At 56.8% G+C, this 15,474-nt stretch overlaps 1 protein-coding gene across 1 annotated transcript in view; it reads right to left on the bottom strand.

The window, feature by feature from the left end:
* Window positions 1-15,474, bottom strand: part of TBC1D2B (TBC1 domain family member 2B) — a 66,077-nt gene that overhangs the window by 26,705 nt on the left and 23,898 nt on the right.

Here is a 15,474-nt window from a genome sequence, read left to right as displayed (position 1 = left end):
GAAAGAATTGTACAACAAGATGTAACTTCACGTAGACAACTGTGAAAACGAACAGAGGAAACGGAGGGAGGGGCAGTCCCCACGTGGAGTCAGCAGCACGCGGCTCAGCTTAAGAGCTGCCAGCCCATGACCCAGCAGTTCCCAAGTTCCCAGACGTGGGCAGGAAGACGGAGGGGAGTGCCCATGGCAGCACCGTTCATTCCGGCAACAACGTGATGGTGGGAGCCTGACAGCTGCCAGAACAGACGCAGTAAATACACCGCCGCGGAACGGGAGTGCGTCCACCCTGCAAACGCTCGCTTGTGCCCGTGGCCACCACTCAAGGTGCCAAGATCCACCAGAGACGGAGACACGTTCCCGTCCTGGCACAGAGTACCCCAGAGGAAGCAACACGTGGCACAGAGCAAGTGTGTTTTAAAAGCTGAGCGAAAAAAGAAAGAAAATCGAACAATGATGTGTACACGTGACATGTTTTAAAATTAAAAAGAAACTTCAGGGGCGCCTGGGTGGTGCAGTCGGTTAAGCGTCCGACTTCAGCCAGGTCACGATCTCACGGTCCGTGAGTTCGAGCCCCGCCGTCAGGCTCTGGGCTGATGGCTCGGAGCCTGGAGCCTGTTTCCGATTCTGTGTCTCCCTCTCTCTCTGCCCCTCCCCCGTTCATGCTCTGTCTCTCTCTGTCCCAAAAATAAATAAAAAACGTTGAAAAAAAAATAAAATTAAATTAAAAAGAAACTTCTAACGTTTACTTGCTTTTGAGAGACAGAAAGAGACAGAGCATGAGCAGGGGAGGGGCAGAGAGAGGGGGAGGCACAGAATCCGAAGCAGGCTCCAGGCTGAGCCGTCAGCACAGAGCCCGAGGTCGGGCTCGAACTCACGAACCGTTAGATCCTGACCTGAGTCGAAGTCAGACGCTTAACCCACTGAGCCCCCCAAGCGCCCCTAAAGTGACGTATTTTAAATCTTCAAGGTCATAGTGGTAACAGACGCTGCACGTGTGCGTGTGGTTAAGACTTGTAAGTGACCAGTCGCCCGCGGGAAGGTCAAGGCGAGGAGGCATGTGCGGGGCCGAAGATGCGCAGTGTGGTGGCAGCTTAAACCGCTGGATCGACACAGAGCTGAGCGACCCCACAACTCACCCCAGGCCCAGGTGTTCACCTTCAGGAACAAGACCGTGTCTGCACACAGGACCGGACCTTATTCATAGCAGCCACAAGCGGGGTACAAGCCCCAAGCGCATCCGTGGTGAGGGGGTCACCCAGCGGACACGTCCACACGGTCTACATGCTGTTCAGCGATTAAAGGAACGAAATATGAAACTCTCCCCAGTGCGCAAGAGTCCCAGAGAGACCGTGCTCAGTGAAGGATGAGGACAAAAGAATACACACAGTGTGACTTCGTCCATGTGACTCACCAGAGACGACGACGGAGCACGGACCAGGGACTGCAGGGACCAGGGTTTGGGAGAGGTCGGCGCAAGGGGCCCAGGGGGCTGGGCTGGGGGGAGGGGGCGACGGAAATGCTCCAAGCCTCCATCACGGAGGGGTTTACACAACCACGTACGGTTCCTGAAACCCACCAGCCTGTACACCTAACACAAGTGAGTTTATTGTAGGTAGATTCCACCCGATACGGTGGTTAAATTACAGAGGAGGGAGAAACGTGTCGTGTGGCTGAAGGCACTGGGGCGGGAGCGGTGGCCGCACGTCTGTGGGGAGCAGACGGAGGGCACCCTCACGTACAATAGTCATGTCTCAATGCTCTAGGTGTTTCTAAAGCATGACGGTCTTTCCCTGATACGAACCGTATCAAAGTGCTTTAAAAATACGAACGCAGAGAAACTACTTAATGCGCTTCGGTTTCTGCCGCTGCATCAGCACGTACCTCCCCCCCCTCCCCCCCAGCTCCACCGACGGCCCCAGGAGCCGGGCACGGACACCTGCTCACAGGCTGTGTCTACTCGGGACCACGGGCAGCGTCTTCCCTGTGCTGTGTATCCCGGTGGCGGCGACCGCGGTGCCTGCACGGGTGCCCACCATCGCCCCAGCAAGACCTCACACAAGGGTGGCCGTGTTTGCAGAAAAAGCCATTGCAGAGCAGCCGCTCAGAAAGAGAAACAGAAACAGAAAGAGAAAGAAAATCTGCTCATTTCTTGGACACGACTGGCTCGTTACTTGGCCGAGTGCGGGCCCTGCCGGACTCACGACACAGCGGTTTCAGTGGCCCCGCCGTGGCTGCCGCGGACATGCCGCGCGTGGGCACCAGCACCCCCAACGGGAGGAGTGAGGAGCGCTGAGCCCCGGTTCTCACGGGGAGAGCGCGGGAAGCAGGCGCAGGGCGGGAGGAGGTGGTCTGGGGAAAGAACAGCTATTTACACAACCTGGACCTTGCACACACACCCCACAGGGTTTCCCCATCTCGACCCTCGGTGAGGCTGCTCGCACAAAGCCGGGTTCTCCCTCGCGGGGACGCGCGCCTACCCAGCCCCAGGTAAGGAAGCAATGGGATCAGGCTCAAAGCGGAAGCTCAGGCCAAAACAGCAAAGAGCCCACGTGAGGTTCAGAGGTTCTGTGACTGCGACACGAGGCCTGGCTTGCACACACTACCCGGCTCGCAGCTGTCTACACAGGGCCTCCTGGCGGAGGTTCGAGGCCCCTCCCCAGGCAGCCCTTGCTCTTTGAAGACCCCACTCTCGACTGACAAACCTTTGAGACGGCCTTCCATGTCCCCCAGGCACTCTGCCAGGTGCCCGCGCTTTTGTTCAATAAATGAACCGGCACGGACAGTGAGAGGCCACCAGGAAGGCCAAACGGCACCTTGAGACCTGCCACGTTCAGCCTGAACTTTCTGTAAACAGCAGCAACCTCCAGAATCAACAAGAAAAGCTTTGTTTCCAAATTTACATATTTCAGACTGACTTCTCCACATACATTTACAATCCAACAGAGAAATAATTTTTTTTTTTGAGAGAGAGACAGAGCGTGAGTGGGGGAGGGACTGAGAGGGAGGGAGACACATAATCCGAAGCAGGTTCCAGGCTCCGAGCTGTCAGCACACAGCTTGACATGGGGCTTGAACCCATGAACTGTGAGATCATGACCTGAGTCGAAGTCGGATGCTTAACACTGACCTACCCGGGTGCCCTGGGAAATAGTTTATCCAACACTCATTCGAGCTAGGATTCCAGATGTGATGGGACCACGGGGAAGCACCCTGCCAGCTCGGGTCTGGGCTCCACCAGCTCCACCAGCGGCAGGAAGGCTCCCCGCCCTGGACACAGGCCGCCTCGGGGTCACCAACGGAGGGGACCCGACAGCTGCCCCCCCCCCCCCCCCCAGTGACAGTGACACAGCCCATCCTCTGGTACCGATCAATTCTCAGACAGACTGTCCCAAGAACACGGACACACACAAGGGTATCCGGAGATGCCATCTGAAAGGAAAAAGGCAGAAGTGACCAGAAGGGGCCTGTGGATGCGACTAGGGACCTCAAGATGGGGCGCATCAGTGTCCACACGGGAGGGAGGAGGAGGGGGCCCAGCACGGAGGATGGCGGGTGATGTGCCACAGGCCCGGGGTGGCCGCAGCCACCAGGAGCTGGAAGAGGCCACGGACGGACTCCCTCGGGGGCTCAGGGAGGAGCCAGCCTCGGACGCCCTGAAGGTGGCCTTGGGACACGGATCTTGGACCCCTGGGTCCTGTTATGGCGATCCGCTTGCCCGCCCACCACACTTCTTGTGCCAAACCTCAGCAGGCACTCAAGTGTGGGCCGCCACGTCCACAGGCAGAAAGCAGTTACTGCCGACGGGATGACGTGGCAAAGCGGTGTCGTCAGGAAGGCGTGCCGCAGAGGGCCCGGCCACCTGACGTGGATCAAGGCGCACACCGCCGTCACACACGCGCCATGGCACCTAGCACGACGTGCGCTGCCTTGAGAGCCCCGTCAAGGGAGAAATGCTCCTATCGCGGAAGCCCAGGCAGGCGGAGCCGCTCCAGATCCCCACGGCCCAGCGCACAGAACCTGCACCCACCCCTGCGCCACCCACGCCCAGCGCCCGAGCCCCAGGCACGTGGACCCGGGGACTCAGGAAGCCCTGCCCTCACCGCCTTCCCCCCTGCACGTGCCTCCTTGCACTTCAACACCTAAGTCAACCCCCACCGTCCTACAGGGCCTCCCCACAACCCCTAAGCGTAGCCAGGGGTGCGGTGACCGCCGGCACAGCCCTCCCCTGCGCCCCACCCGCCCCCAGCCTCCCCTGACGGCACGGTGCTTGATGGCAAGACGCAGAGGGCACGGGAGGGCACGAAGGTGACTGGGACAGACGCCGGGCTGCACGGCTGGGGCGGTCCTTCGGAGACCGCTTCTCAGAGGGGGCGGCAACCCCAGCAAGCCCCGAACTCTGAGGATCGTGAGGAGCACGTTGCCAACGCACCAGAAGAAAAGATACTACTTAGCTTTACTGCCTACCGCTGACGTTCTCCGGAGTTGGTCCGGGTTTTGCGCGCTCACAAAGGGCACGCATCCACGCAGAAGCGTGGCTCCCGGGCAGAAAGGCGGACACCGCTCACACCCGCTCACACCCAGCACAGCAGGTGCAGGGGCAAAGCGCTCCGGCCACGACGGCCGTGGAGGAGCCCGGGGGTGGGGGTCCCCAGGAGAGAGAAGGCTCCCAGCAGGGGGACAGCCTGAGGAGGGGCCCGGGGGCAAGACCCAGCAGGCGGAGAACTGACAGAAGCCAGGCAGGCCGGCAGTGGAGGCGAGGAGCCCAGCGGACAGGGAAGGCCCTGCGCCCGAGGCAAGGAGAAGGAAGGGAGGAAGGAGGGATTTGGGATCACAGGGACTGGGGTCCCCGCACCAGGAGGGTCCAGGACCAGCACACGATGCAGACAGGGTCCTCTTCCCATCCCCCAGCGCCAAATACAACAGGAGACACGGGCCACTCACGGCCTGGGAGGCCCTGGACGAGGCTCTGGCGTCCTCTGAGCTTGTCCCACGGCCAGCGGCTGGCCGAGTGCACTTTCCAGCTGGGCCTGACGGGCTGGAGCCTCTCGTGGCCGCCGTGGTTTCTGGGGAGCGGCATCACTCGGCCACAGCCCTGGTGATGCGTGGCCTCAAAAGTGAAGTTTGGGGACAGTCGAGGTCGAGACAGCTGCGAGATGATGTGTGGAACACGCCCTCATGCTCCCCGGGGGCTGCCAGCCCCTCGGACCCCGCAACCACCGCACCCCATGGGGGCCAGAGGCCAGCTACCCCTCCTTTGTGCCGTCCTAATGTCAGTGCGGGGATGCCTGGGGGACTCAGTTGGTTGAGCCTCCCACTCTTTATTATAAAAATTTTGTTTAAATGCTGATTTTTGAGAGAGAGCACGAGCAGGGGAGAGTGAGAGAGAGGGAGACACAAAATCTGAAGCAGGCTCCAGGCTCTGAGCTGTCCGACACGGGGCTTGAACTCACAAACTGTGAGACCATGACCTGAGCAGAGGTCGGATGCTTAAGTGACTGAGCCACCCAGGCCCCGCCAGCACCCAACTCTTGACTTCAGCTCAGGTCATGATACGGTTCGTTAAGTTCAAGCCCTGCGTTGTCGGGCTCTGTACTGGCAGCATGGAGCCTGCCTGGGATATTCTCTTTCTCGTTCTCGTTCTCGTTCTCGTTCTCATTCTCATTCTCATTCTCATTCTCATTCTCATTCTCATTCTCATTCTCATTCTCTCTCTCTCTCTCTCTCTCTCTCTCTCTCTCTCTCTCCCCCCCCCCCCCACCCTGCACCAACTTGTACTCACCAACTTGTATCTGTCAAAATAAATACACTCAAAAAAATTATTAAATAAAATAACCGTGTGACTATACTCCTTGTGCTCTTTCTTTTTTGAGGTCTGAGGCGTTTATGCAAAAGTCTGTATTATTCATTCCTGTGTGCGTTCGTTGTACGTTATTACATCTAAACGTTCATCAAAACCAGAAAAGTTTGTTAAGAACTTTCAGATGCTGCCCTGGGGCTTTGGCACCTTGTCTCCCGACGTGGACAGAGCTGTGCCTATGAGGAAGACCGCGTCCTAACTCCACATCACAGCCAGGTCAGCCACCTCCCCAAATCACCAAGCCTCTGGGTGCCGGAGTCGGGCACTCTGGCACGGCCCTAGGCCCCAAGACTGCACGGTCTCCCCAGATCACCAGCTGGGCACGCAGGTGACCACTTCCACCAGGCCTGAGGTCAGGAGAGAAGCTAGAGCAAAGGAGCAGGGCAGGGCCCGGCACGAGACCCGTCAGACACGGGTGGGACCGCACGCTAGCGTGGTCCCTACGGCCACCGTCCCCCTGATGCGGCCCGACAGACACCGTGGAGAGCGCAGCAGGACCGGGTGACTTCACCACCGCTGAACATTCACACTCACGCAGTGGGAGGGCATGCATACACACACACACACACACACACACACACACACACCCAATTTACTAATGGAGAATACAGAGCTCAGAGAGGTTAGGTGACTGGCTCAACACCACACAGCTAACGTGTAACCAGGCTGACTGTACAGAGCGCCAATGAAGGGAGAGCTCAACACCTGACAGCTGATCTTGCGTCCAGGCCACAAGGCACTGCTCACAGTCGTCACACAACCTGTGACCGCGGTGGCCCACGCACACCTCCTGCACAAACCCGTCTCCCTCACACCCTGCACAAGCTCCGGAGCACATATTTACCACATGCCCAGGCCTACGCTCTCCCCGTCCCGCCCACAACCCACCCCCAACCCCAAGCCCCCGCTCCCACGCAGAACAGCCCCCAGCCCTGAGCCCCCGATGCCACACGGGCCAGCCCCCAACCCTGAGCCCCAAACCCCTGCTCGACACGGACCAGCCCCCAGCCCTGAGCCCCCGCTCCCATGTGGACCAGCCCCCAGCCCTGAGCCCCGAGCCCCTGCTCCCACGCGGACCAGCCCCAGCCCTGAGCCCCAAGCCCCTGCTCCCACGCGGACTAGCCCCAGCCCTGAGCCCCGAGCCCCCGCTCCCACGTGGACCAGCCCCAGCCCTGAGCCCCGAGCCCCCGCTCCCACGCGGACCAGCCCCAGCCCTGAGCGCTGAGCCCCCGCTCCCACGCGGACCAGCCCCAGCCCTGAGCCCCGAGCCCCCGCTCCCACGTGGACCAGCCCCAGCCCTGAGCCCCGAGCCCCCGCTCCCACGCGGACCAGCCCCAGCCCTGAGCCCCGAGCCCCCGCTCCCACGCGGACCAGCCCCAGCCCTGAGCCCCGAGCCCCCGCTCCCACACGGACCAGCCCCAGCCCTGAGCCCCGAGCCCCCGCTCCCACGAGGACCAGCCCCAGCCCTGAGCCCCGAGCCCCCGCTCCCACGAGGACCAGCCCCAGCCCTGAGCCCCGAGCCCCCACTCCCACACAGACCAGCCCCAGCCCTGAGCCCCAAGCCCCCGCTCCCATGCAGACCAGTCCCCAGCCCCCAGCCCTGAGCCCCCGCTCCCATGCGGACCAGCCCCAGCCCTGAGCCCCGAGCCCCTGCTCCCACGCGGACCAGCCCCAGCCCTGAGCCCCAAGCCCTGCTCCCACGCAGACCAGCCCCAGCCCTGAGCCCCGAGCCCCCGCTCCCACGTGGACCAGCCCCAGCCCTGAGCCCCCACTCCCACACGGACCAGCCCCCAGCCCTGAGCCCTGAGTCCCAACTCCCACGCGGACCAGCCCCCAGCCCTGAGCCCCCACTCCCACGCGGACCAGCCCCCAGCCCTGAGCCCCGACTCCCACGCGGACCGGCCTGGACTTCAGAGCACACCCAGCTCTCTTACTGAAGGTGATCTGAACTGTTGGGGGTAATGAAAAGGTTGGTAAAAGCAGGAACCACCGGAAAGTAACTTCATGCCAACGCATGCACCTGTCCAGGTATGGGCACCTGCGTGGCGTTCCTGGGTCAGCCAGCCAAGGCCTCTTCCCGAGTCTGGGCCCCAGCCTGGACTCTCCCGATGAGCCGCACCCGCACGACATCATCAAGCTCGTCCAGGTCTGGTGATTCTTTCTGAGTGTGGGACGTGGACTTACAGCCTCAAACAACCTACAATCTGCAGATTTTCCACCATTTTCTCCCCCTGCACATGTTGCCCGTGTCCTGGGGGGAATATTTTAGTGACTCACTTTTATCAAATCTCCCCCAAGCGTTCAGCTTCTTTTTCATACAAAAAAAATTCCCAAGGTGCCCGAGTGGCTCAGTTGGTTGAGCGTCTGACTTCGGCTCAGGTCATGATCTCAGGGCTCAGGGGTTCACGCCCCGCGTCGGGCTCTGTGCTGACAGCTCGGAGCCTGGAGCCTGCTTCGGATTCTGTGCCTCCCCCTCTCTCTGCCCCTCCCCCACTTGGGCTGTGTGTGTGTCTCAGAAATAAATGATAAAAAAAAAAAATTCCCTTTCATACATACAGGCTTATTCAGTATTTCCCTGATACAGACAAGGACACAGGCAGTGACCGGCAAGGAGCAAACCCAGGCAAGTCCTGGAAGCCAGCGGCAGCCTCACGCACTCCTGTGACTTAAAACGCCGTTCACTGGAAGCCGGTGGAAGGGACGCTGTGTGGGGTCTGCCCTGGAAACCCTGACTACGTTCTGAATAAAACGCCGTTTTGAATTCATACGCGTACATGCAATCGTTGAGGCTTTAGCTTCCAATACAGGAATAGGATTTCTGTGGTCGTTAAAGTCGCTCCGTGCCCCTAAAGCGTTTCACGTGAACCTTCACGAAGCACGCCGTAAGTGCCACAACCCCCTACGGTTTCTACAGGAGGGGCCGCTGCGGACGGCGGCTCTGTCACAGCTGTGCCCCCACTCCGGCTCCGGCTCCCCGCGTCTAGGACTCAGCGGGGGTGGCTCTGTCACACGGCCTCCCGGTGCCGGGCCCTCAGGATGTGATCACCACCCCCGCTTCACAAATGAGAAACAGAGGCCCCGAGGTCACAGAGCTGGGACTGCCACGTGGACAAGGCCGCCCTGTGTAGGTACAGGCGGCGGACGGTGACCCCAAACGATGATGAGCCGAGTGTCGTGACCACGAGGAGGGACAAGAGCACTTTCCCCAGGCCCAGCCGCCCTCAGGCAAGGACACGGGAGCACCGGGGGGTTACGGGCCGCCGCCCCTGGTTCCGCTGCTAAGTGAGGGCAGACGAGAATGGTCAGGCATGAAAATCCGGCAAAACCAACGGTTTCCCAAATTACGCCCTTATGCTGAACAGTGGGACCTACCGAGGGACCCCGGGCATCCTGCCATACGCTGGCCTGACCTTGGACAGGCCGCCTTCCTGCTCCAAGCCTCAACTGTTTTGCCTGTAACAGAGAGACGGTCTCTTGGTGGCCCTACCACCTCTCCAGGAGCACCTGCCGGGGGCCGGCAGACAAGCTGGTGCCTCGAGGGGGCACCGTGCGCGAAGGTCCCAGTGGACCGAGTGCCGTGGCTGCATTCCATGGCTCAGGGAGTCAGCAGGCGGGGACACGGGGGCCTAGGGAGCCGACCGCATGCAGACCAACAAGGCTCCTGTGGCCGGGGAGCGGGAGCATCAGGGGAAGAGGGGAGGAGGAGAGCAGGGGTGAGAGCCTCCTGCAGGCCGGGTGCGTGGCCACACCCCCTTCACTGTCCACGTGAACCTTGTGTCAGCAACTGACAACACACTGAGAAGGCGTTTCTTTTTATACTGAACCCAACCAGAAAGGTAAAAAGGGGCCACCGGGTGAAACATGTCCCCCCACGTACGTGGTGCCTGTGACAGCTCTCCCCACACACACCTCAAAGCCCAGGGGGAGCAGCTGGCCAACAGCACGCGGTCCCGGGGGGCCCCACAGCAGCCTCACCCTCCACAAGGTGCCCAGGCCCCAGGGGTCCATGGCCACCACCAAGGTCGAGTTGATGAGTAGAAACACTGCCCCTTGGATCCTCAAGGGACAGGGGATGTGGGGCCACTGCTGTCCCCAAGACAGGAGAGTATGGGAGCCCCAGTGTCCTGGAGCAGGTGGGGCGGGACCCTGAACAGAACCAGGGGTCCCTGGAGGCTCTTGCAGCCCCCTCCGAGGGCACCAACCCCAGGGACCCCCCAAAGGGCTGTGACTTAACCTCCAAGAGCTCAACCAGGGTCCCACAGAGAATATGGGAGAACTGCCCTCGGCTTCTCGCAGGGAGATGGGAAGGAACGTTCTGAATACTCCAGAACGCCCTGCTCCTAACAAGGCCTGCCCTTGGGGTCAACTGGTCAGCCAGAGCCCAGCCGGCTAGGCTGGGCTGGTATCAGAAGGGACCCCCACCCAGCTCTGGCCCCTCTCGCCATCCTGTCCACCTACGGGGGAGGGAAGGACAGAGAGACGCAAGTGGGTCCACGGTACAGGGGCCCACGCTCGCCTGTCACAGGACTAAGACCCTTCCTCCCTCCCCGCATCACTACGTCACAAGGGGCCTCTGACGCGGCTCCTGTCACCCCGTATGGCACACCAGCCATCAAGAACAGTGACGGGGCCCATCAGAAGGCCAAACAGCCTGATGTGAAGAGAGTGAGCAGAACCAGACAAGACAGGGATGCTGGACACTTGACCGAAATTTAAAAGAACTCAGGGCTCTGACGGGCAGAGAGCACGGCACGCAGTGCCAGGTGGGCAACATGAGCAGAGAGCTGGAGGCCCCAAGGAAGAACCAAAAAGAAATGACAGAGATTCAAAAAAAAAAACAAACAAAACACCACGAGAGAAATGAAAAGGCTCCCAAAGGGCCTGTTCGTAGGACGGACACGGCTGAGGAGACAGCCTGGGAGCTGGAGGGCGCATCCGCAGACTGGGGTCGACGGGAGAACGGACCATCTGCGGAGCGAGGGCAAGTGCGCCAGGGGACGACAGAGAAACAGGAGCAGGATGTCCCCAGATTAGAGTCAGACACCAAACCACAGAGAACACCTAGCAAAATAAACTCCAAGAAACCGTAACTTGGCAGGACGTTCCCAAATTACAGCAAACTGAAGGTGAAGGAAAAATCCAGAGAGAAGCCCGAGGAAAACACCTGACCCACATCGCTGCCTCCTCAGAAACCACACAAGCAAGACGTGAGTGGAGGGAAATGTTTGAGGTCTGGAGAGAAAACCACCGAGCTCGAACTCTCCTCTGCAAAATCAGCCTCACAACGAAGGAGAAACGGACTCTCTCAGATGAACAGAAATGGCGGGAACTTGTTGCCAGGGGACTTGCCTCGCAAAAGAAAGTTAAGTTCTCTAGGCAGAAAAAAACGATATAGGTCAGAAACTCAGACCCCGGGGCGCCTGGGTGGCTCAGTCGGTTGAGTGTCCGACTTCGGCTCGGGTCATGATCTCGCGGTCCGTGAGTTCGAGCCCCGCATCGGGCTCTGTGCTGGCCTCTCAGAGCCTGGAGCCTGTTTCAGATTCTGTGTCTCCCTCCCTCTGACCCTCCCCCATTCGTGCTCTGTCTCTCTCTGTCTCAAAAATAAATAAAAAACATTTTTTAAAAAAATTTAAAAAAAAAGAAACTCAGACCCGGAAGACGGGGCAGGGGAAGTCAAACACAGAACTTTATTTTTCGTATTCTGACTGATCCACCAGATAACAGCTCGTTCAAGATACTAACACCAGCGACGTGTTCGCTGATGTGTGCGTGTTGTGTGCACGTGCTCTGTGTGCCCCACACGATGACAGTGGCGACACAGGGACGGACGCGGGAAGTGAGAAGGCTTCGCTGTCTAAGGCACGCACCCACCTGTGGAGCAGCACAGCATGACTTTAAAGTGAACCTGGATTAGCGGGAAAGGTGTGTTGCAAACTCCAGAACAGACACTTAAAAAAAAAAAAGTAAGGCTGATATGTCAAGAGAGAAAATGGAAAGCTATAAGATGCTCGACGAAAACCACAAGAGGAAGGGGAGCCCGGCTGGCTGTTGGTGAAGCACGCAACTCTCGATCTCGAGGTTGTGACTTCAAGCCCCACGTTGCGTGTTGAGATCACTTAAAAAAATAAAATAAAAAAACCCCACAAAATGCAGAAAAAGAGTGGAAGACAAAAACAGGACCTAACTGCATGTTGTCTTCAGGAGCCCGCTTCAAATATAAGCACTTACAAATTAAAAGTAAATGGAGGGGTGCCTGGGCGGCTCAGCCTGTTGAGCGTCCGACTTCATTTGGCTCAGGTCATGATCTCATAGTTCGTGAATTTGCACCCTGTGTCGGGCTCTGTGCTGACATCTCGGAGCCTGGAGCCTGTTTTGGATTCTGTGTCTCCCTCTCTCTCTGCCCCTCCCCCGCTCATACGCTGTCTCTCTCTCAAAAAGAAGCATTTTTAAAAAAAAGGTAAATGGAGAAAAACACACTGTGCTAACGCTAATCAAAAGAAAGCAGAAGCAGTTGTATGATTTTCAGACAGAGCCAACTTCAAAAGAAGGGAAGTCGCGAGGGATAAAGAAGGCATTTCATAATGAGAAGAGGTCAAGTCTCCAAGAAGACAACAGTTCTTAACACACATACCCGATCAGCAGTGTCGATAAAACCACAGGAAAAATAGAAGAACAAACTACTGTAGTCTGAGACTTTGATACCCTGGGTCAGAAATGAAAGGAGCCAGGGGCACCTGGGGGCTCAGTTGGTTGAGCATCTGACTTTGGCTCAGGTCATGATCTCACTGTTTGTGGGTTCGAGCCCCGCGTCGGGCCCTGTGCCGACAGCTCGGAGCCTGGAGCCTGCTTCTGATTCTGTGTCTCCCTCTCTCTCTGCCCCTCCCCCACTCGCACTCTCTGTCTCTCAAAAAATGAATAAACATTAAAATAATTAATTTTTAAAACTCTGAAAGAATAATAAAAACCTCCTGAAATTAATAAGTGATTACAGCAAGGTTACAGGATATAAGACTAATATACAAAAATCAACTGTTTTCCCGAATACCAACAATGACCAAGTGGCATTTGAAATTAAAAACACATTACCATTTACACTGGCACCCAAGAAAATGAAATACTTAGATATAAATCTAAAAACGTATAGAGCATCTGTGAGGAAAACTATAAAACGGGTTAATGAAATCAAAGAAGAACAAAATTATGGACATAGTCCATGTTCGTGGGCAGGAAGACTCAGTATTGTCCAGAGGTCAGTTCTTCCAAAATCGATCTATAGACGCAGTGAAACCCCAACCAAAATCCCAGCCAGTTATTCTGTGGCTATCAACAAACTGATTCTCAAGTTTAAATGAAGAGGCAAAAGACTCAAATTCTTCACGATACTGAAGAAGACCAAAGCCGGAGGACTAATACTACCCGACTTGGAGACTCAGTACAGTGTAGAGCTGCAGCCGTCAAAACTGTGTGACACCAAGAGTAAGAACAGACACAGACGTGGATGGAACAGAGTGAAGAGCTCAGAAATAACCCCCCATGAATACAACCCATCAATCTTTGACAGAGCAGCCAAGGGGGTACAAAGGAGCCAAGACAGTCTCTCCAACAAATGGTGCCGGAACAGCTGGCCGTCCACGTGCAAATTAACGAATTTAGATGCGGACGTTACGCCCTTCGCAAAAATCCACTCAAAATGGGCCAGAGACCAAAATGTAAAATGCAAAACTAGAAAACTCCCGAAAGATCACGGAAGAGAAAACCCCGATGACCTTAGGTGTGGTGATGCCTTTTTAGATACAACACCAAAGACACAACTCGTGAAAGAAATAACGTTTCACTGGACTTCATTAAAATTAAAACCATCCGCTCTGTGAAACACACAGTCAAGAAATTAGAAGACAAGCCACAGACCGGGAGAAAACGTTTGCACGAGACACATCTGACAAAGGACTGTTATGCAAAATACACAAAGAACTCTTAAAACTCAACGATAAGAAAACGGACAATCCATTACAAGTGGGCCAAACACCTTAACAGACGCCCCACCGCGGAAGATATACGACGCCACGTAAGCGTACAGAGCGATGTTCCACGTCACAGGTCACCAGGGAAACGCAAACGAAAACATGGGGGAGCCACCACCACGCATCTGGAACAATGGCCAAAATCTGGAACCACGACAACACCAGACGCTGACGGGGACGTGCAGCGAGGGGGACCCCCATTCTCCGCTGGCGGGAACATGGGGCGGCCCCTTGGGAAGACAGTCGGCAGTTTCTGACAAAAGCGCACACACTCTTACACACAATCCGGCAATCACGCTCCGTGGCGTTTACCCAAAGGAGCTGAAAAGTCACGTCCACACAAAAACCTGCACGCGGATGTCTACGGCAGCTTTGTTCATAATCGCCGAAACTTGGGAGCAACGAAGATGTCCTTCAGCAGGTGAGTGGATTAATAAACCGTCTCCGCCTAGACAACGGAATATGACTCAGCACTAAAAACAAATGAGCCATCAGGCTCAAAAGACACGGAGGAAACTTAAATGCGTATTACTCAGTGCAAGAAGCCAATCTGAAAAGGCCAACCCTCTATGATTCCAACAAAATCGACATTCCGGACAAAGCAAGAGCACAGAGAAATTTTAGGCCAGAGAAAATACTCTGTATAATGCTCTGCTGGATGTGTGTCATTATACGTGTGTCCAGACACACAGAACCCACACCACCAAGAGTGACCCTAACGTAAGCCGTGGACTCTGGGTCATTACAATTAACGCAGGCTCATCCTTGGTAAAAGATGTTCCTCTCTGGTGATAATGGGGGTGGGGGTACACACGTGTGGGGAAAGGGATGTATAAAGATCTCTAGCTTCCTCTCAAGTTTACCGTTGCCCTAAAGCCTCCCTTAAAAAATTAAGTATTAAAAAAAAAAGGGCGCCTGGGTGGCCGGTTGAGTGTCTGACCAGCTCAGGTCACGATCTGGTGGTTTGTTAGTTCAAGCCCCAGTTCGTCCAAGTTTTGGATCCTCTGTCTCCCTCTCTCTGCCCTCCCCGGTTTGTGCTCTCTCTCAAAAATAAATAAAATACCTAAAAACGAAAATTTTAAATAAAAATTAAAAAAAAAAGACAACGCAGTTAAAAGCGGACAAAGGATCTGAGCAGAGGTCTTTCCGAAGATTCCCAAGTGGCCCACAGGCACATGAAGCTTCCTGATATCGTCAGTCACCAGGGAAATGCACGTCACAACCACGAGCCCGTACTTCACCACCAACGACGGCGAGAACCACAAGGAGGGTAACGGGCTCCGGTGAGGATGTGGGGACCACGCCGCAGGTCCTCACATAAACCCAGAGTCCCCAGACGACCCGGCAGTTCCTCTCCGGGTACGTACCCAACAGGGACAACCACACGTCCCCCGTGGACCCGGTGCCCCGGCAGCACCGCTCACAGCAACCACAAAGAGAAACGGCCCACACGTGCGTCACCAGAAGAGCGGACACACAGAACGTGGTCTCTCCGAACAACGGAGCGTTTTCCACAATAAAGAGAAACGAAGTGCTAACAGCTGCCAGAACACAGACGGACCGGAAAACGTCTGCTCGGTGGAAGGAGCCAGGCAG

Source organism: Panthera leo, chromosome B3, assembly GCF_018350215.1.
Source record: "Panthera leo isolate Ple1 chromosome B3, P.leo_Ple1_pat1.1, whole genome shotgun sequence".
In the NCBI taxonomy this organism is placed as follows: domain Eukaryota; kingdom Metazoa; phylum Chordata; class Mammalia; order Carnivora; family Felidae; genus Panthera; species Panthera leo.
The sequence above is the reverse complement of the archived record's forward strand: the minus strand, read 5'-3'. Positions and strand labels throughout refer to the sequence as shown.